A 20,760-nucleotide genomic window follows, 5' to 3' on the forward strand; every position below is an offset into this window, starting at 1 on the left:
CAAAAATTGTTGAGGCAATCGGAAAGTAGTCTGAGACAAACTAGGTATAGACTGATAACTCTCACCATTTACTAAGACAAGCTCCAAATGGGTACATGATTCAGACATAAAGGTGGCATCATAAACAAATTAGAGGAGAATAGAAGAAAATATCTGCCATATCTATGAATAGGGGAAGAATTTATGATCAAACAAGATAGGTTCACAGGAGGTAAAATGGACAATTTTGATTACAGAAAATAAAAAAGGTCTTGTACAAACAAAACCAAAGCAGCTAAAATTAAAAGAAAAGCAGAAAATGGGGGAGGGGAGAATCTTTGCAATCTTTGACAAAGATCTCATTTCTAAGATATGATTTAAATTTGTAAGAATAAGTGTTATTTCCAACTGATAAATGGTCAAGGGATAGGACCTAGAAGAAAAAATTTCCTAGATGAAAAAAATCACAGGAAAAACTGCTATCTGTGCTCTTAAACCTCCCCCCTAAATTTGGAAATAAAATCTTCTAAACTAAAAGCTATCAATAACTATATGAAAAAAAAATGCTCTAAATCACCAATAATTAGAGAAATCCAAATTAAAACAGTTCAAAGGTACCATCTCACACCTGTCAGATAGCCAAAGTTTACAATAAAAGAAAAAACAAATGTTGCAGGGACAATGGGAAAACTGAGGAAATAAGGCAGGCACTGAGCTATGCACTTTCTTTGTAGATACTATTTCATGTGATTCTTACAACAGGTGAGGCAGGTGCTTTATTACCCCATTTTACAGTTGAGTCAACTGAGATAGAGATTAAATGCCTTACTCAAGGTAAATATCTGAGACTATATTTAAACTCAGTTCTTCTTGACTCTAAGCCCAGCACCCAATGTACCACCCCACCGGCTGCCTCTAAAAAAAATAAAAGGTATACTGATGCTCTGTTGATTGAATTGCAAATTGATCCACCCATTCTGGAAAACAGTTTGGAGCTATATTCCCAAAGCTGTGCATATTCTTTGAGCTAGCAGAACCACTCCAAAGTGAGAAAAGAAAGAAGATGTCAGTGTGTGTATTAAGCAGCTTTTTGTGGTGCCAAAGAATTGAGGGACTACCTGTGAATTGGGGAATGGCTGAACCAGTTGTGGTATGTGAATGTGTGATGGAATGCTATTGTGCTGTAAGAAATCACGAAGAGGGTATTTTCAGAGAAACAGGGGAAAAATTGTATGAACTGATCCAGAGTGAATTTGACAGAATGAGAGTAATTTAAACAACAGCAATATTTTAAAGATCTAAAAGCTCACATCATAAACAAATTATTGAAAAAAGAATAAATGATACAACTTTGGATTTGCGACCATTCATAACCAAATAAGAGATATAAATGTCATAGAACATAAAACAGAACGTATTAGGAGAGTTACATATAAAAGTGAAAAGTCTTGTAAAATCAATGCAATGGAGATTAGAAGGAAAACAATTAACTGGGCAGGGGCAAAGGAGAATCTATGTATCAAGTCTCTATAATATAGTCCTAATATCTAAAATACATAAAGAATGGGTTTACATATATGAGGATGACATCGCTATCCAATAGATAAATAGTGAAAGAATACTAACAGGTACATTAAAAAAAAAGTCAAGTTGTCAACTGCCGTATGAAAAAAAATGTTCCTGATCATCAATAATTAGAGAAATTTAAATTAAAACAACTCAGAGGTACGTATCTGAGTGACAAAGCTGGTAAATGAAGAAAGTGACAGTTGTTGGTGGGGTTATGGGAAGACAGGTACAATGATGCACTCCTTGCTGGTAGAGCTATGAATTGGTTCAGCTATTCTGGAAAGCCATTTAGAACTATGCTCAAGAAGTCACTAAACTGTACATACCCTTTGAGCTAGCAATACCACTGCAAGACTATATTCCTAAGAAATCTAAGAAAGAGGAAATATTGCCATTATCAGTGGCTTTTTCACTGATGAACAAAAATATTTGTAGTAGTTCTTGTGGCCATTTGTTATTATCATTTGTGAGCAGGTAGATGGTGCAGTGTGTAGAATCCTGAGCCTGGAGTTGGGGAGAACTAAGTTGAAAGCCAATCTCAGACACTAGCTGTATGACCCTGGGCAAATTATTTAACCTCTGCATCACTTAGTTTCCTCATTTGCAAATACTCCCCAGGATTATTGTGAGAATAAAATGAGATAATATTTGTAAAGTACTCTGCAAATTCTATAGAGCTGTATAAATGTTAGTTATTATCAACAAAGCACCGGAAACAAAAGGAGTGCTCATCAACTAGGCAATGGTTGAAGAAGTTATGATAAATGAATGTAATGGAATACTATGTTTTTTTAAGAAACCATGAAAAGGATGGTGTCAGAGAAGCCTGGGAAGATTTGTTGGAACTGATGCAAAGTGAAATGAGAAGAACTAGGAGAACAAGGTATACAGTAGCAATATTGTAAAGGAAAACTGCTAGGCAGGCTCTGCACTCCAGGGTAGTGGTAGGTGAGGAGGTTTCCACTCCCTTTATTGTGTCTTCAATGGGACAGATGATGCCCATCGACACAGGATGAGCAGACACCAATGGATTGTGATCTACTTTGCAAATGTCATGCCATTATCTTTCCCCTAAAACTCATTCCTCTTCCAAAATTCCCTCTTTTTGCCAAGGGAAGCACCATCCTTTTAGGCACTCAGTTCCTCAGTTTACTTACCCTTGACTACTCCTTCAACTGAAACTCCTTTCCCTAAAGTCACTAGTTATCTCTTAATTGCCAAATCCGATGGTCTTTTCTCAGGCCTCATTCTTCTTGACCTCTCTGTAGCCTTCAAGGCAATCACTTTCTCCTCTTGAATACTTGCCCTCTCCTCTCTGGGTTGCTGAATATAATGTAAATGTGTTCCCTACAAAAACTCTGCTACTTGCACTCTTAAACTCCACCCCACCAAATTTGAAAATAGAATCTTCTAAACTTTTAAAATCTCCCAAATAAGTTTCCATAAACTGAACATGTTTGTTAAAACACCTTCCAGTAGATTTAGAAGAACTGATTAGCATCAAAATGATGGAAATTAAACAACGTTGTATGTGTGGAGAGATTGAAGAAGAAGAATCATGATTTAGTAACCATGCCCAATAACGTATTTATTCCATTTGGATTGATCTGTCTCTGCCTTAGTTTCCTCACCTGTCAAATGAGTTAGGGTAGGAAATGACAAACCAATCCAGTATGGTTGCCAAGAAAACTCTAAAATGGGGTCATAAGGAGTTGAACACAACTGACTAACAATTCAAACAGTCTCTTTAACTATCATTTCACTAAGAATAAGATTCAAGCTCACCAGACCATGGCTTGCCAATTCTCTTGCTGTTCTTTGTTTTTTCTTTGGGGGTGGGGTCACATTTGTCCTCTTCCAGCTCTGCACTATTCCTCCCTTGCTCCATAATCTTTCAGAGATCACTGGCAGGGGCTCATCAATGTCGTCTGCCAAGCTCTTTTAGTACCTCAAAATGCACTTCATCTTCTGGTACTGAATGCACTCATTCATTACAGCAATGTAATGCATTTACTCACTAAAGCAGGTCCCCTGCGTATCTCTACTAGGCAACATAGCCATATTATGTAATTTAAAGGAACGATTTATTTTTTAAAAAGTTATATATTTCAATACTCCTTTTGAATCACTCAGATGATCCCCTTCATCACCATCCATCTAAAAAAAATCAGTGCGATTTTTTTTTCAGTATTGCTCAAGGATTCCGGGATCATTTAAATATGTAACATTGTGTGCATTGATCTGAAGGCAATATATCCTCACCATAAGGTGGTGGCCCAAATAGCAGAATTTTTCCAGGGAGGATGTTACAGACTTCACGTGGCCTGGTAATTCATCCAGGGGTAGGATACTCTGCAAGTGGGAGGTTTGACAAAACTGTTTATGTTCAACAACATAAGCCTTTTGATTCCCAGTGATATCATAAGGCTGGCTTTCGGTTCTCCTGTCTAAAACAGACGCGCACTCGGATCCCCTAATCTCATAAAGCAGGGTTTTCATTATCTCTTAGACAATGCTCTTGTAGGGGCTCTGCTCCCAAATCCAAATAAATGGCCACTCAGATAAGCTGCCCGGAGCGGGCTCTCAACTTGCTTGTGCTCGCCTCGACGATGTCATGAGAAAATGAGAAAGCAAGCATTACCTGAAACGCCCTCAAGTACCAGCCTGAAGGATACAGAGGAGCAGCTCCCAACCCAGCGGGCGGATCGTTGGTAGGGCATATGGATATGAAACTCGCACTTTAAATGTTGGAGATAACACAAGGACTATTTTTATTTTTTAATCTTTTAGACATTGTGCTGTTGTTTCCTTTTTTGAAAAACATTTATTTTTTCTTAATTTTAGTGTTCCAAATCTCTCTCTCCCCCCCCCCCCATTGAGAAGGCAAGCAATATGATACCCATTATCCGTGTGAAATCGTGCAAAACCTAGGGCTATTTTTAAAGATAAGCATTTGGATTAGACTGTTTGGTAGCCACTTCCCTGTCATGATGGGTTTGAGATCTGCTACATAGATACAGATCTTAGGAATCCCTAGTTCTATCAGTCCTCTATAGGTGCAAAGGGAGACCAGGTGTCTGCTGTAAAAACCTCTGAAAAGGAAATGTATGGCATAATGGAAATATTCCTGGAAACCCCATCGTGGCTTGGCTGCTTGCTCCCTGGGTGATATTTTACCTCTGTTGGTCAAAGTTTCTTCACCTGAAAGTGGGAGGTTGGACACAGTTACCTCTAACATCCCTTTAGCTTCAATATTCTGTGGTTATTGACATAAATACTGGTATCACCCCAGGAGTTAGAGAATTGGGCTGATATTTATAAATGCACTGTATTGGAGTCTTACAGAACACAGTCTGCTAGTATATAGGCTGTTTTTACTAAATGTGCTTTGATTTAGCATTGTACCCACCATCTCTGCAAAATAACAGCTATGTAATTTCTCACATATTCCAGTAACACCTAGAACAGAATAGCCTGAAGCATTTTACTGACATCTCATGAAGTAGCTGGTCTGTTTAATCGCTCCCAAGAATCCATCTCCCAGACTGCTTGATATTTCATCCCATGAAGATGATTTTTCACCTTCTTCTTAAAAGTTTTTAGATCAGTTAGTTTTTGAGAAAGTCAAAAGTAATCATGAAAACAACAGTAATTTACATGATGATGTTTTATGTTCCCCAAAGTGTTGTTGTACAGTTGTGTCTGACTCTTCTTGACTCCACTTGGGGTTTTCTTGGCAAAGATACTGAAGTGGTTTGCCATTTTACAGATGGGGAAACAGAGACAAACAGGGTTAAGTGACTTATCCAGGGTTATACAGCTCGCAAGTGTTTGAGGTCTGGATTTGAATTCAGGTCTTCCTGACTCCAGGCCCAGTGCTCTATTCACTGTGCCACCTAACTGCCCCTCTCTAAATTACATTAATATAGATAATTTCACTGAATTCTCAAAATAAACCTATGTGGTATGAAGGCCCATCTTCCAGACAAGAACCCAGAAACAGAACAGTCCACTGATTTTCCCCAAGGTTAGTTCGTAAATAAAAAAGGCAGCTCTTGAACCTCTCTTAAATGTCGTAATTTCAAACTCAGGGCTCTTTCTTTTCCTTTAATGGAAGATTGAGATCTTTTGTAGCTGATGATTGTAATAAGCATGTCAGGTGACCATTATCAATTAATCCACCAAAGGAATTTGTGGAGCATGTGCTATGCAGTCAGCACTGTTCCAGGTCCTGTGAGGCAATGCAGAAATTGTATGGTCATGAGCTCTACCCTCAAGGCATTCGCTATCTGGTGGGAAATGCAGCAATGTATTTAAACAAATGTTTATTAAGCACTTACTATGTGCAAAGCTCTGTGACTAGTGCTAGGCATAATATAAAAATAATGTATAGAGTGCTTTAAGATTGGCCAAGCATTTTTCATATATTATCTCATTTGACAACCTTGGGATGTAGGTGCTGTGATTATCCTCATTAAAAAATAGTAATAGCTAACATATTCATATACACATACATATAGAGAGACAGATAATGTCTGCTATGTGCCAGCCACTGTACTACGTGCTTTATAATTATTATCTCATTTGATTCTCACATCAACCCTGTGAGGAGGGTGCTGTTATTATCCCCTTTTGTAGTGAAGAAACTGAGTCGAACAAAGGTGAAATGACTTTCCTGGGATCATACATTGACTGAGGTCAGATTTGAACTCACGTCTCTCTGACATTAGTGCAGTGGTTAAAGAGTGGAGTCTGAGGTCAGGGATACCTGAATTCAAATCCAGCCTCAGACAATGTAAGACTTCTACCCTGGAGTCACATGGTCAGAAGTAGACCCCAAAGCTTCTATGGGAACCAGGCATGACAGCTCTGAACTTGTTGCATGACATGCATCGAAAGGCCAATTTAATCAACCCCAGTACACTGCACACACACACACACACACACACACACACACACACACACACACACACACAGATTCGTTAGGTGAGTTACATTTATACCTGAGTTGAAAAGATGATTCAACATTAGGAAAGCAATTAGCAAAATAAAGTCAAGTCAATGAGTCTTTGCTAAGCACTTACGAAGTGTCTGGGACATTAGAACATAAAGGATACAGAGAATTCTAAAGATACCAAGAAAGGCAAAAGGCAGTCCCTGCTATTCAGGACCTTACATTGTAATGGGAAAGGCAACCTACAAATGTAGCCTAGCTTGGTGCAAGAGATAGCAAGGTGGTGCAGTAGACAGAGTCCTAGACCTGGGAGTGAGGAAGACCTGAGTTCAAATTCAACCTCAGACATCCTTAGCTGTGTGACCCTGGACAGTTTCCTCATGTGAAAAATAGGAATCAAATAAGGTCATGTGTAAAGTGCTTTGCAAACCTTAAATTAGTATATAAATGCTTCTTCTTCCTCTTCTTCCTCTTCTTTCTTCTTCTTTTATATAAATGTTTCTTCTTCCTCTTCCTCTTCTTTCTTTTTCTTCTTTCATATAAATGTTTCTTTTTTTCTTCTTCCTCTTCCTTCCTTCCTTCCTTCCTTCCTTCCTTCCTTCCTTCCTTCCTTCCTTCCTTCCTTCCTTCCTTTCTTTCTTTCTTTCTTTCTTTCTTTCTTTCTTTCTTTCTTTCTTTCTTTCTTTCTTTCTTTCTCTTTTTCTTTCTCTTTCTTTCTTTCTCTCTTTTCTTCTTCTTCTTCTTCTTCTTCTTCTTCTTCTTCTTCTTCTTCTTCTTTCTCCTCCTCTTCCTCCTCCTCCTCCTCCCTCTCCTCCTTCTCCTTAAGTTGTCTCTTTAGATCCTATCTTCAAGATCAATATGCTTTTCTTTTATTGAGATTGTGTTTTCTATAAATGTTAGTGATTTTTGCTTCTTCTTCTTCTTCCAGATTGTCCTTCACTTCCATGTGTTTGCATTCCCAGTTACTCATTATTTTTATTGTTTGGTTAAACTTGCCACCATAGATTCTAATTTTTCTATTCTGCCAATTATTTTGGTTGGGCAAGGAGGCCCAAAATCTTCCTCCCCTGTTTTTAATTCTCTCTTAAGCCATTTTGGAACAACCTGCTACCATCTTATGACCTTTTGGGAATCCAGAGGGCCCTCTGCCTTATCAGATATTAATTCATACCTCTGTTTTTTCTTGCAATATTTTTTCAGAGATACTTGGACTCATTTAAAAGTCCTAGAAACCATCTTTACCTCTGTTATTAATATCTTCCTTGTTGATTTTTCTGCCTATACTCAAGGTTTTTAACTGAGTTTATTCCTAGATCTTTGGTAATTTTAGTCTTTCGTCTTTATGTTCCTCTTTCATTCCCATATTGACTTATTCCCTTCAGATGGCAAATCCCCCAAGGGCTGGACCTGAAAGCTATCTTAGTCCATTGTGGATTATGTACTTTTCATTGGCTTGGTCCCTGACTCAGGTGACTTCTGGAAAGACAAAATTGACCCCAGTTATATACCACTCTTTTTTTCTTGAGATTTAGTAGCCCCTCAAGCATGTTTGTGCCCTACCCAATTCCCTCTATCATGTTGGTCATGCACCCTTCTCCTTGAAAATAATACCCATATTTTTAATAGCAATATTTTTCTGAGGATGCTATGATCACTCATCCAATAAACATTGAAAATGAGTCATCAGCAGTAAAGCTCCATCCTCCTAGCATACTTCTCTATGTTATACTTCTGCTTAAGGAGGCTTCAGACTCCTCAAACTGCTTGTTGACTGCCTACCTGTCTGTCTGTTTATTTGTCAAATGACTGAATATGAGACATGAATAAGAGTGAGAAATCAAGTATGATACCAAGGTTGTGATTCTGGGTGACTAGAAGGATGGCAGTATCCTCAATAGGAATAAATAACTTTGGAAGAGGGGTGAGTTTTGAATGGAAGATAATGAAATCTCTTTTGGACCTTTTGAGTTTGAGATGCCTCTGGAACATGCAATATGAAAAGTCTAGTTGGCAGTTGGAGGACTGAACCTCAGGAGGGAGACTAAGATCTTAGAGTTTAGATTCATCTGCATAAAGATGATCTTTCAATCCATGTGAGCTGATATAATCACCAAAAGAGAGAGTGTAGAAAGAAAATGGAAAAGGGCCCAGACCAGACCCTTGGGGTATGATCACAGTTAATGGACATGAAACAGGTCATCAGTCAACAAAGAAGTGTCCCTTCTTAACAGGGCCAGCTACTCTATAAGCACCCCTGAGGCCATTCCCTCCCATCTTCTCTGGAGATGACTCCTACCATCATAAAGGTGGGAGAGACTTGAGCATGTCTACAGGTGCAAGAAAGGAACTGGTAGAAAGCAAGAGATTGGAGATTAGAGAGAGAATAATGGAATAACCTTCTGGAGAACATCAGAGAGGATGGAACAAGGGTGCATACAGAGTAGTTGACCTGGGAAAGAAGAGGGGCCATCTCTCTTATAGAGACTGGAATAAAAGGAGGGTATTAACAGTTGTGAGAAGAGGAGAGATACTGTTAGATGAAGAGGAGAGGAGAAGAGGGAGTCCTTACCAAATAGGATCAAAAGTTGGGCTAAAATGTGAAGGGAGTACCTAGACTGAAAAGGTAGGAGAAAGGAATGTAGTTGGAGGTTTCAGATGAGAAATTTTGGAACAATGAGTGTGGAGAGTGGGATAGAAAATCAATTAAAAGTCAAAGAATTCCCTTGACATAGGGAATACCCAGTTTAGATTAGGCAAAATAGATTTGGGGTGGATTTAGTCATTATGGTACAGGATTTTTGTTGTTTGTTTGTTTTAAAAGCTACCTTAAGCTACATGTGAGTATGAGCATAGGAGGTAGGTGGTGGGAGTAATTCAGGTTTGGGATTATTTAAAACATTTCCAGGGTTTCACCTTATCTCTATGAAATTGGCAAAGATAGCAAAAGGATGTAAAAGTTCAATCTGAGAATGGACATAGGAAAACAAGCATGCTGATTTGTTGCTGGCAGAATTGTAAATGGTTTAGACCCTTTTGCAAATCAACTTAAAATTATGCAAAAAAGTTCCAGAATTATTCATGCCCTTTGACACAGAGATCCTACCATTGGTTTTATACTTCAAGGATGTTATTGACAGAAAGAAATGTTATAGCTGCCCCCAAATATTCATAGTAGAACTGTTTTTAGTAGCAAAAAGTTTGAAGCATATTTTATACTCAGTGATTGTGGAATGGATAAATGTATTGTAAGGGACAAAAAATATGGAGAATGTATACCTCTCTCTTCAAAGAAGAAATCCATTTTGTGGAATGAAGGTCCTTGCCTTGTTATGGTTTATAGAAGGAAGAAGGGCTGTGAGTCTTAAAGAGACAAGTTGCTTTCCTCTCACCCTTGAGGACTAATTGCTGGTGGGCTACAAGAAGGGAGAAAGGTTATGGGAGTCTGGACAGAATTTCTTTGCAGTGGTGTAAACATCCAATTCTATTTCGGGGTTCAGACTTGAGTAAGAGAGACGGAACAGAATCTGTGACAAGAGACAGAAGACTTGGAGTGATGCATTAGAGATGGCAGCTGCATCCTCTTCTCATCATGGACAATGGGGCAGCCTGACTAAGAGTGCCTGCAATGAACTGATCACTTATGAACTATCCTTTTGAGAGCCCTGGCTAAGATCATCAGGGTTTTGCCTGTTCTTCCTTCCCTCCTGCAACCTATTCTGGAGGGATTAGGTGAAAGCTAAAGCTTGTCTGCTTTTTAAAGTTGGTTTACACTTCTATTTAATTAGTATTAATACCCACTTAAATAAAGTTTGATTGCCGTAGCTGCTTCTGGTCTGTTTGTTTCATTATTTTGAAAAGTAGCTGGAGAGAAGGGGACAGTAGCTGGAAAAGGTCTATATTAGTTAGAAAAGGGAACAGATAATGTGGACTCTTTATCTGCATTATCAAGGGGAGAAGTAATTGTCCTTGTGTAGAGGCTCCCAAACTATATGAGAGATAATTTTATTAATTTTTATATTTTATGAACTTTATAAGTCAAGGTAAAGAATTAGTAGATCCAGTCCTTTCCTCCCCTCCATACTAAACAGTGTGAGTTTAAAATAGTCATTTGACCTGCTGGTGAGGACAGAGTTTTGCTGTGGTGGTCATTCCATTGTTCAGATGCCTTGATCCCCCCCTCAAAAGAGGTGGAATGGAGGGCAATGGCTCTAGAACAGGACACACCAAGTGGGAGGAAAAGAGCAGTGTCAAAAGACAGGCGATGTCCACATTCCAGGGGTGGGGGCCAAGGAGGGGCACCCTCACAGGTACACCGTTACCTGAAAAAATTTGGAAACACATGAAGTAATGAAGTAAAGAAAATAGAGCCACAATAAATATATGTTATAACATATAGTAACATAATATGTATTATATTTTATATATAACTATGTAAACGAAGACATCAAACAGCGACAAACTCAGGACTAATAAAATGGGCTAGTTTATTAGCATTCATTTATTAAGGCTAATATGTACATCTTGCCTTCCTTTTAGCAAACAGTACAGTACAATTGTGTAAGTACACATCAGATAAAGCAGAAACCCTTTAATGTGCTTTATTTTTCTTAATTATTTTAAAGGAGTATCCTTTTCTTTGTAAACTTGATGTCACTTGAATCAAAACAAAATGCATTGATTTTTTTAAAAAAGGAACTAAGTAATCTGAGGCATTAGAGGAGGATGTTAGTGAAATGTTATATTCTGTGGTAGCCAGTTTTGATTATTCAAGTTAGTCTGTTTTGTTTTAGAGGTCCTGCCATCTCGAAATTCAATTCAATAAATGTTGATGAAGCCCTTGTTATGTTCAAGGTACTGTGTTGGGCGCTCAGGGATGTAAGGCAACAGTATCTGCCCTTAAGACACTTACGCTTTACTGGTGGGGCCAGGGAGGGGGAATGGGACAACATTCATGGAGAAGTAAAGGCCGAGGACATATGAAATGGTACCATAAGGGAAGGAGAGAAAGGGAAGGGTCCAGGAAAGGTCACATGTTGTAGATGGCACCTAGCTTGTGCTTTGAAGCGAACTAGGGATTCTATGAGGTGGAAATGAGGCAAGTATGCATTCCAAACATGGGAGACCAACTGCACAAAGGCATGGATGGAGGAGATAAAAATGTTGTGGATGGGTATCCAATAATTAGAATATTGATGATGTGAATGGAGAGTAATACAAAATAAGACGAGAAAGAAAGGTGACAGCCATATTGTGGAAGCCAATGCCAGGTTGCAGAGTACAAAGGCTCCTTAAATGAAAGCATCAGAGAGGCATGCTAGGAAGGAGGGAAACAAATATTTATCAGACATTTACTGTGTGCCAGGCACTATGCTAAGCACTTCACAAATATCTACTTTGATCCTCACAACAACCTTGAGAGGTAGATGCTATTATTATCCCCATTTTACAGCAGAGGAAACTGAAGCAGAAAGAGGTTATATGTCTTGCCGAGCATCATACAGCTAGTAAGTATCTGAGGCAGAATTTGAACTCAGGTCTTCTGACTGCAGCTCCAGTATTCTATCTACTGCGCCACCTAACTTCCTCTCAGTGAATGGAATTCTACTACCAATGACTCATCTTAAATGCTACTTCAGTACAGCTGGTTCTAAATAGAATACAGGATTTCAGTGCATTAAACAAGCCTGAACAGTTAAGAAACAAAGCAAAGAATATATCAAATAACACTATAAGTCTTTTTTTTTCTCCTTAAAGAAACCAAGGCAACCTTTAAATCTCCCTTTCTCCTTTACGGTTTACCACCTAAGTAAATCTTGCTAATTCCTTTGGATGTAAGAAAGAAATTGTCCAAGACTGTTGCTCTTTGGGAACCATGTACAAAGAAACTGTGTCAACTGAAGCTAAAGGGAAGAAAAGCACAGGTTTAATAACCCTTGTTACCATGCCATTTTTGGTAATTGTAAACCGTGTACTATGGGAACAATCCCCAGACTAATCATTAAAGAAATTAGGACTTGCAAAAGCAGATCCTACAAAGATGGTGCTTAATTGGCCAGAGATAAAGGGAATAGCTGAAAGGAGTAAACTATTTGGGGGGAGGGAAGGGGAAGGGAAAGGAGTTGAGAAGTTCTTTATCCTTACTGATTTTTTCCCACTTGATTATCAGAAATTATTAAAATCCCCTAATCTCTACGGGTTGAAAACCAACCTGCTAAGCTTCTGCTCAACTCAAATTTTGCTGTTTTCCTGCATATTAGCATCAGTGTGTCTAATGGAAATGGGCACAGCCTTTTTCTCTCATTGTGGAACAGTATCAGCTGTCACTAGTGACTGAGAGTTATTAACCAAATGTGGAGATTATGGCGATCTGATTCTTTTTGTTCTCAGCCCCTAAATTTACCAACTGTATTTTCTGATGCCAAAGTGCATCTGTGTGAATGTACAATTTGTGCTCATGACCAGGAGGCATTCTTACCTCTTTTTTTTTTTTTAATGTTTTGGATCAGTCTTTATGGTGCTTTTCTTAAAGTAATGATGTCACTTGTATTATTGTTTTATTTTTATTTATTATGTTATATTATACATTAATTGTATATTTTATTTATTGTATTATTTTTATTATTGCACTGTATTTTGGTTTTTTCTTTTAAATTTAGAAATTTATTCTGTTTAATCCACAAGCTTTATTTGAAAAACAAAGAAAACAAAATAAAACAAAATAGCGAAAACATTACAATGTCCCAAAGTATAATATCCCTTCCACTTTTCAAAAGTTTTTAAATAATTGAAGGAATTTTAATTTTAATTATTCATTAGTGAAAATAAACATGTGTTTCCTTTCCTATCCAAGTTCACAGGCTTCTATGCTTCTGATATCCTCTGAAGTAATGATTTTTTTCCTTCTTTTCATTTTCAAATATCAGAAATTTTACTTACCCACCATTTGACTAAAATTAGTCTTTTAAATCACCAAATCCCAAGACCTTTTCTTAGTCTTCATCCTGCTTGACCACTCTGCAGTAACTGACTCTGTTGATCTCTTTGGTTTCAGAGGCACTTCATTCTCTTCCTACCTTTCTGGTGTCTCCTTTTCACTGGCTCCTTTCCTGCTTTCTTTTCCTTTTTCTCGGCAGTCAATATAGATTTTCCTCAGGGCCCTTGGATTTCTCTTTCTCTCTATAGTCTATGTGCCCTCCCTTTGAAATCTCATCCAACTTCATGACTTCACCTACCATGCTCATGCAGATGTATATCCATGGTCTTGTCTTCTCTTCCAAGCTCCACATCTAAATTTCTGTCTGTATGAAGGATATCTTCAACTGATTGCCCTCTGACATCCCAATTTCATTATGGCCAAAACTAAATCCATTATTGTTGTTGTTTAGTTGTGTATAGCTCTTCATGACCCCTTTTGGGAGTTTCTGGGCAAAGATACTGGAGTGGTTTGCCATTTTCCTTCTCCACATCATTTTATAAAAGAGGAAACCAAGGCAAAGAGGATTAAGTGACTTGCCTAGGGTCACACAGCTAGTAAGTGAGGCTGGATTCAAACTTAAGAAGATGAGTCTTCCTGACTCCAAGCCTGGCATTCTCTCCACTATGCCACCTAACTGCCCTGTTATATTTACCTCCAATGAACTTCTCCTTTTGATTGGCCAGTTCCTTTTAGGGACCCCACCATTCTCCTAGTCACCCAGACTTTTGAAGTCACTGACTTACCACTGACTTCCCCCTTTTTCTTTACTCCCTGCGTACAAATCAACAGGAGCATTCCCTGTCAACTCTCCTTTCACAATATCTATCGGCTAGATAAATCCTTTTATGAAGAGGATTTGTTCTGTGAAGTTTGGATTCAGTCAAAGGACTGCACTTGAGGACCAAGAGGGCCACATGTGGCCTTGAGGCAGCTGATTCCTCACTCCTGATCTATCCCATTCATTCTGTCCTCTGCCACCTTCCTATTTAGACCCTCATTCTTTCTTGCCTGAATCCTTACAATAGTATACATCCAAAATGGTCATATTTTAAAGGATGGTTCTATTTTTATTTTATTTTTAAAAATATATTGATACTTTTTTTGACACAGCAGATATTTCCCAACCAAACAATCAAACAAACCTTCTTACAAAGTACATTAGCTCCCCCCAACATTTTCACGATTATTAACAGATAAGAGGGCTGAGTGTTTAACCTTAACAGCATCATCCTGATATCGATCCTTGTAACTGACCAAAGTTTGTTATCTTTCCATGTGGCCTATATTTACATCAGTACAGATTTTTGGCTCTGTTTTCTTCATTTGGCATCATTTCATACAGATTTTCCCTGAATCTTCATATTTGTCATTTCTTAAGGCACAGTAATATTCCGTTGCATTTTTACACTCCAATCCATTCTGCCATCCCCTAATTCTGGAGCACATATTTTGTTTAGAGTTTTTTGGGATCATGTCTAATGCTGCTCTGAACATTTTTGTACACATAGGTAAAGGAGAGTTCTCTCAGTCTATGATTAGAATACTATAATGTCTTCTCTTTTATGTATATCCAAATAATAATTATGACAACAACAATAATGACAAAGATAATAACAATAATAACAGACCTTTAAATGATGCCTTAAATATCCTACCTCACTGGATACTCACAGCAAATTGGGTAGTAAGTTCTGCCGGTATTATTTCCCCCATTTTATAACTAAAAGATGTGATGTATCAAAGGCAGGATTCAAACTGAGATCTTCCTCATGTCAAGCCCTTATATTAATGATATTACACTTATCACTATTTGTGCTTTTGGGTTATGAGATGAACAAGGGAGAGCTGCAATTTCTTTATGCTGTACCAAATATTGAGGCCTGTTTTGCCTTAGAATGTGTCTAAGATTCTATGTGTTACGTAGAAGGCAAGACACCTTGTTATTTTAAGGTTATTTTAAGAACTAAACTCTTTTGGGATGGGTGTATGATAGACCCTCCTTAGGTTGTATTCTACCCCATGCTGAATAATATTTAATGAGATTATAGAGAAGTCTTGAAAAGTTTCCAGAGAACCATTGGCTTCATTCTTCACTTGGTGTCCAGGAAGATGGACTATACCCTCCTTTGGAGAGTTGTTATTATAATGGAGTTTTCCCTTAAATATATATATATATATATTTGCAATAAAGGACTGCCACGTGCATTTCTTTTCATTGTTTGTCTATTGACTGATTCTAGACAAGACACATGGCACTTTTATGCTGAGCCTCCCACACACGAATAAAAACAAAACCAAGATGGCATCATCGAACATTTGTCCCCATTCACCCTCCTCCCCTCAGAGCAACACAGAAGCTGGCTCATTCCCCCTTGTTTAGTCTACATGGCAGATGTCGAGAGATACTGTTTTCTTTAGCAAAAAGGACCAGAAACAAGCTGAGCTCTCACAAAAGGCCAAAAGAACATCTGATTGGGGATATGTATGTGTTATATTTTGTAAGGCGTAGGCAGATAATGTATGTATAGTATCAATGAATACTTTTTTTCCTTTCAGAGAATATTTGTTAATGTTATCTAATGCTAATTGAGTAACGTTGTATAGTGGATAGAGAACAGGAGTGTGCTGGGGTCAGCTTGAACTGGCTTAGGAGAATGTGAGTATTCACATCTCGGGAACTGGCAAATGTTATAAATCAGGACTTAATTTAGGTTTTTTTAATTGTCTAGACTTTTTAAATGGTGGGGAAAATGTCAATAGTGCAAGCTACATTTGAAAGTGTGTCCTCTGTCCATTTTTAGGAGAGTCAATTGTTAAACATTTACCACTAGCACACCAATGAGAAAGATCCAGTCTTAGAGTCAAGAAGACCACAGTTCACGTCTGCCTTGAACTTGTACCAGCTACCTGAGCCAATCACTTAACCTCTAGATGTTCTAGGCAACTCTTTAAGGCAGAATAATTACTCACTTACGGTGGGAGAGGGAAATTCTTCATCATGGGGCTCCTACAGCAGTGAACTAATTCGTTGTTGTTGTTGTTGTTCTTCAATCATATCTGACTCCATGACCCCTTTTGGGGTTTTCTTGGCAGAGATACTGGAGTGGTTTGCTATTTTCTTCTACAGCACATTTTATAGATGAGGAAACTGAGGCAAACAGGGTTAAAGGAATTGCCCATTAGATTCAGCAAGAATCTAAGGCCAGATTTGAACTCAGATCTTCCTGACTTTAGGCCCAGCACTCTATCCACTGAGTGACCTAGCTGCCTTAGGTCCTATTAAAGGCCAAGAAACTTACTGCCCACATCGCTATAGGCAGGTTGAGTTGAAATCAAGTGATCTTGAAGCAGGAGACTAGCTTGGAAGACCATTGATTATCTATCTACCTATTACTAAACTTTAAAAAATCTATTGGTTATATACAGATCCTTCTTCTTACAGGAATCTCTAAAGAAGGAGTGGGTCATCCCATGGGATAAAAGGTTGAAATGTTAATGAACCCAGGGTTATGCCAAGGTGGGTGACTCTTTTCAAACCCAGGTGCCAACAATGGACCATTTTCTTACCCTTCTTAATGAGGATGGAATAGCCCACCTGGCATGACTGGGCTCTGGTTTGACACCTGCCTCTGTGCCTCAGGAGAGAACATATTCAGAATAAGGTGTCAGCAGTAGGAATCAGAAACATGGCATCCACCTGAACCAACGATATGGAGAATAATAACATTTCACAGTAAAACCTGGTTAAAAAAATGAAAAGATATGTCAGCCAAACATCCTCAAAAAAGATAAATCAGAGACAAAGATTTCTTGGCATCACCCATGGAATCAATCCTTGTGGAGCTGCTGCCTGGCAATGAGTAGCAGCCCTCTTCGCCTCCTTGGTGGCCATAGCTACTGAATACCTGGAAAAGAAAGGTCACACCATCAAAGTCCTTGGCACAGTCAAATAGTTCTATATCCAAAATGGTACAGTCTTATAGATGGAAATGACATTAAAGAAAATTAATTACCATGTGCTATGCCACTCCACCCTAAGGACCATGGGGCTTCTCCATCTGTCTTGCAGCTAAAACATCCTATATATATTGTCTTCCCTTATTACAATGTGAGCTCCTTGGGAGCAGGGACTGCCTTACTTTCTATTAGTGCCTTACCTCCAATGCTTAGCATAGTGATTTGCACATAGAAATTAATAATAAATGCTTATTTATTTCTTTGTTTATTCATTCATTCAATAGCCCAGCATTCAATAAGCCTAATAAATTACTTGGGAAGAAGAATTCCTTGTTTGACAATAATTTATGGGAGAACTAGAAAGCAAATTTAGAGAAATTAGGGTTGGACCAACATCTTACATGATGGATCCATGACCTGAATACAAGAATACAATCCTAGAACTAGAGTCGGAAAAGACCTCAGAGGACTTCTTGTCCAATATCCTAACTTTTCTGATTTGGAAACTGATGCCAAGGAAGTGAAATGGCTTGCTCCAAATCAAAAGGTAGTAAGTATCCGAGATGGGATAAAAACCACCTTTCACTCCAGAGCCAGAGGGTTCTTTGCACTGTGCCATGCCTTATTAAACACCTTTCATAACTCTTAATTGGGGAATAATTCTTTACCAAGCATGGATAGAGGAGATCACATAAAATATGCTTTATCTGTTTGCTCATTTCAATTACATGAATCTTACAAGACTTTGCACCAATGAAATAAATGCAGCTAAGATAAGAAGAGGCACTACCAATTGGAAAATAGAATATTTGTAGCAAATATCTCTGAAAAGGATCTGATGTCTATGACATATAGGAAATTACCACATACAAACACACAAGACCAACCATCATTCCTCAGTGTCTTACAGGAAATAAATACAATTTTAAAGGAGAATTACAGATTATTACAAAAAAAGAGAATAATACAAAATAAAACAAAATAAAACTCTGAGGCTTCATTTTCCACCCAGAAAGTTGTAAAAGATCACATAACATGAGAATAGTAAATGTTGGAAGGGTGGTAGAAAGAAAAAGTAAACTAATAGTACGTTGTTGGTGGAACTATGCATTGGTCCAACCATTCTGAAAAACAATTTGAAATTATGATTTTTAACAAAAATGACCATTACCTCCATTTGCTTTGACCCAGGTTTATATCTCAAAGATATTGAAGGTAAGTCAAGCCAACAAGCATTTATTAAATACCTACTATGTGCCAGGTAATGTGCTAAGTGCTGGAGATATAAAGGAAGCAGGGCAAGACAGAAAGAAAGGTACAAAATCACCCCAAAATATTCATCGTAGCACTTTTTATGTAGCAAAGGACCAAAGACAAAGTTGGGGAATGGCTAAATAAATTTTGGTGTGTGAATGTAATGGAATTTTATTGCTCTGTTAGAAACAATGAAAATGAGAAGTTTAGAGAGGCATAGGAAAGCATATGAAATGATCCAGAAATAAGTATAAAGAACCAGAAAAATAACAGATATAAAGGCTGCAATATAATTGAAATGGGAGCCTGTGTAATTAGAATGACCAAACTAGACCATTGAAAAGGACAGAGAAAATGTCCCTCACTCTTGTCACTGTTTAGGTCAAAGGTTATGGACAATATGTTCCATATAGTATCTTATATGCTAAAAATGGTAGTTAATTCTGTAGAACTGCTTTTTCCGCCTTTTTTTAGTCTGTTACAAGTGATGCTGTTCACTGGATGGGGCAAGGGAAGGGATAAATTAAAAAACAAATATGATGTAAAAACTAAAGGTACCTGTAAAACAACAGGAAATTTTAAGAAATAAGATAAGATGATCACATATCCGAATTTTAAAGCTGCAAGGGACTTTAGATATGCTTCAGTCTAACACTCTTATTTTACAGCTGAGGAAATTGAGGCAAGAGAGTTCAAGGCTAGCTCTAATGGAGTCTAATCATATTTCTTTTCCCGAGTTCTGCACTTCACATTCATACCCTCTTCATGCTTTTATTAGGGTAACTAGGTGGTGCAGTGGGGCTTGGAAGACTTCTCTTTGAGAGTTTAAATCTCACTTCAGACACTTACTAGTTGTGTGACCCTGGGAAAGTCACTTAATCTTGTTTGCCTCAGTCTCCTCATACATAAAATGAGCTAAAGAAGGAAATGGCAAATAATTTCAATATCTCCACCAAAAAAAAAAAGAACATATGGGGTCATAGAGAGTCAGACACTATAGAAAAATGATTTAACAACAACAAAAATCTATCACAGGTTTTATATTTTGGGAGATATCCTGGTCTGTGAAAGTAAGGGTTTAAGATCTGGAGTCTCATTCACATGATGACAAGTTTGCCACTTCTTAGGAAAGAGAATCCAATAAGATCAATTTAAAAAAAAAAGTAAAAACCATCCCTAGCTGTTAACTTTGGCCATCTAGGTAGTACAGTGTGCAGTGCTGAATGTGGTTGGAGTCAGGACAACCTGAGTTCAAATCCAGCCTCAGACATTTACCAGCTGTATGACCCTGGGAAAGTCACTTTTCCCTTATCTCCAAGATGGGGCCGATAATGGCATCTATCTCCCAGGGCTTTTGTGAGGGTCAAATGAGATGACCTGAGTAGTTGTTTAGTCATTCTTCAGTTGTTTCTGACTCTTCGTGACCCATTTGGGGTTTTCTTGGTAAAGGTCTTACAGTGGTTTTTCATTTCCTCCTCCAGCTCATTTTACAGATGAGCAAACTGAGGTGAACAGGGTGAAGTGTCTGAGGCCAGGTTTGAACTCAGGAGGATGAGTCTTCCTGACTCCAGGCTTGACGCTCTGTGCACTACGGTTCCCCCAGCTGCTCTAACACAGATAAAGTGCTATGCAAATCTTAAAATAAATATATACATGCTAGCTATTATTAGGATTATTATTAATTTTTACCTTGATGTCCAAACCCATTGTAGTATAGCTCTGAAAATGTGTCCTTGCTTGTTTATTCTTCCACTATTCTGGGGTATCTGGGTATGCGTGCCATCTGAAACCTAATCAATTCTGCCTGATTTTGGATTTCCCTGTTAAAAAGCCTCATCAAAGTTTCAAAATCTTAATTTGTTTTAACCAAAGGGGGAAAAAGGGGCAGCTAAGTGGCACAGTGGATAGAGCACTGGCCCTGGATTCAGGAGAACCTGAGTTCAAATCTGGCCTCAGACACATAAGACTTGCTAGCTGTGTGACCCTGGGCAAGTCACTCAACCCCATTGCCTAGCCAAAAAAAAAATAGAGAGAAAAAAGCCAACATGACGGGAACAGGGAGAAGGATAAT

The sequence above is a fragment of the Phascolarctos cinereus genome, unplaced genomic scaffold (assembly GCF_003287225.1).
Source record: "Phascolarctos cinereus isolate Bilbo 61053 unplaced genomic scaffold, phaCin_HiC Scaffold_9;HRSCAF=440, whole genome shotgun sequence".
Lineage (NCBI taxonomy): Eukaryota > Metazoa > Chordata > Mammalia > Diprotodontia > Phascolarctidae > Phascolarctos > Phascolarctos cinereus.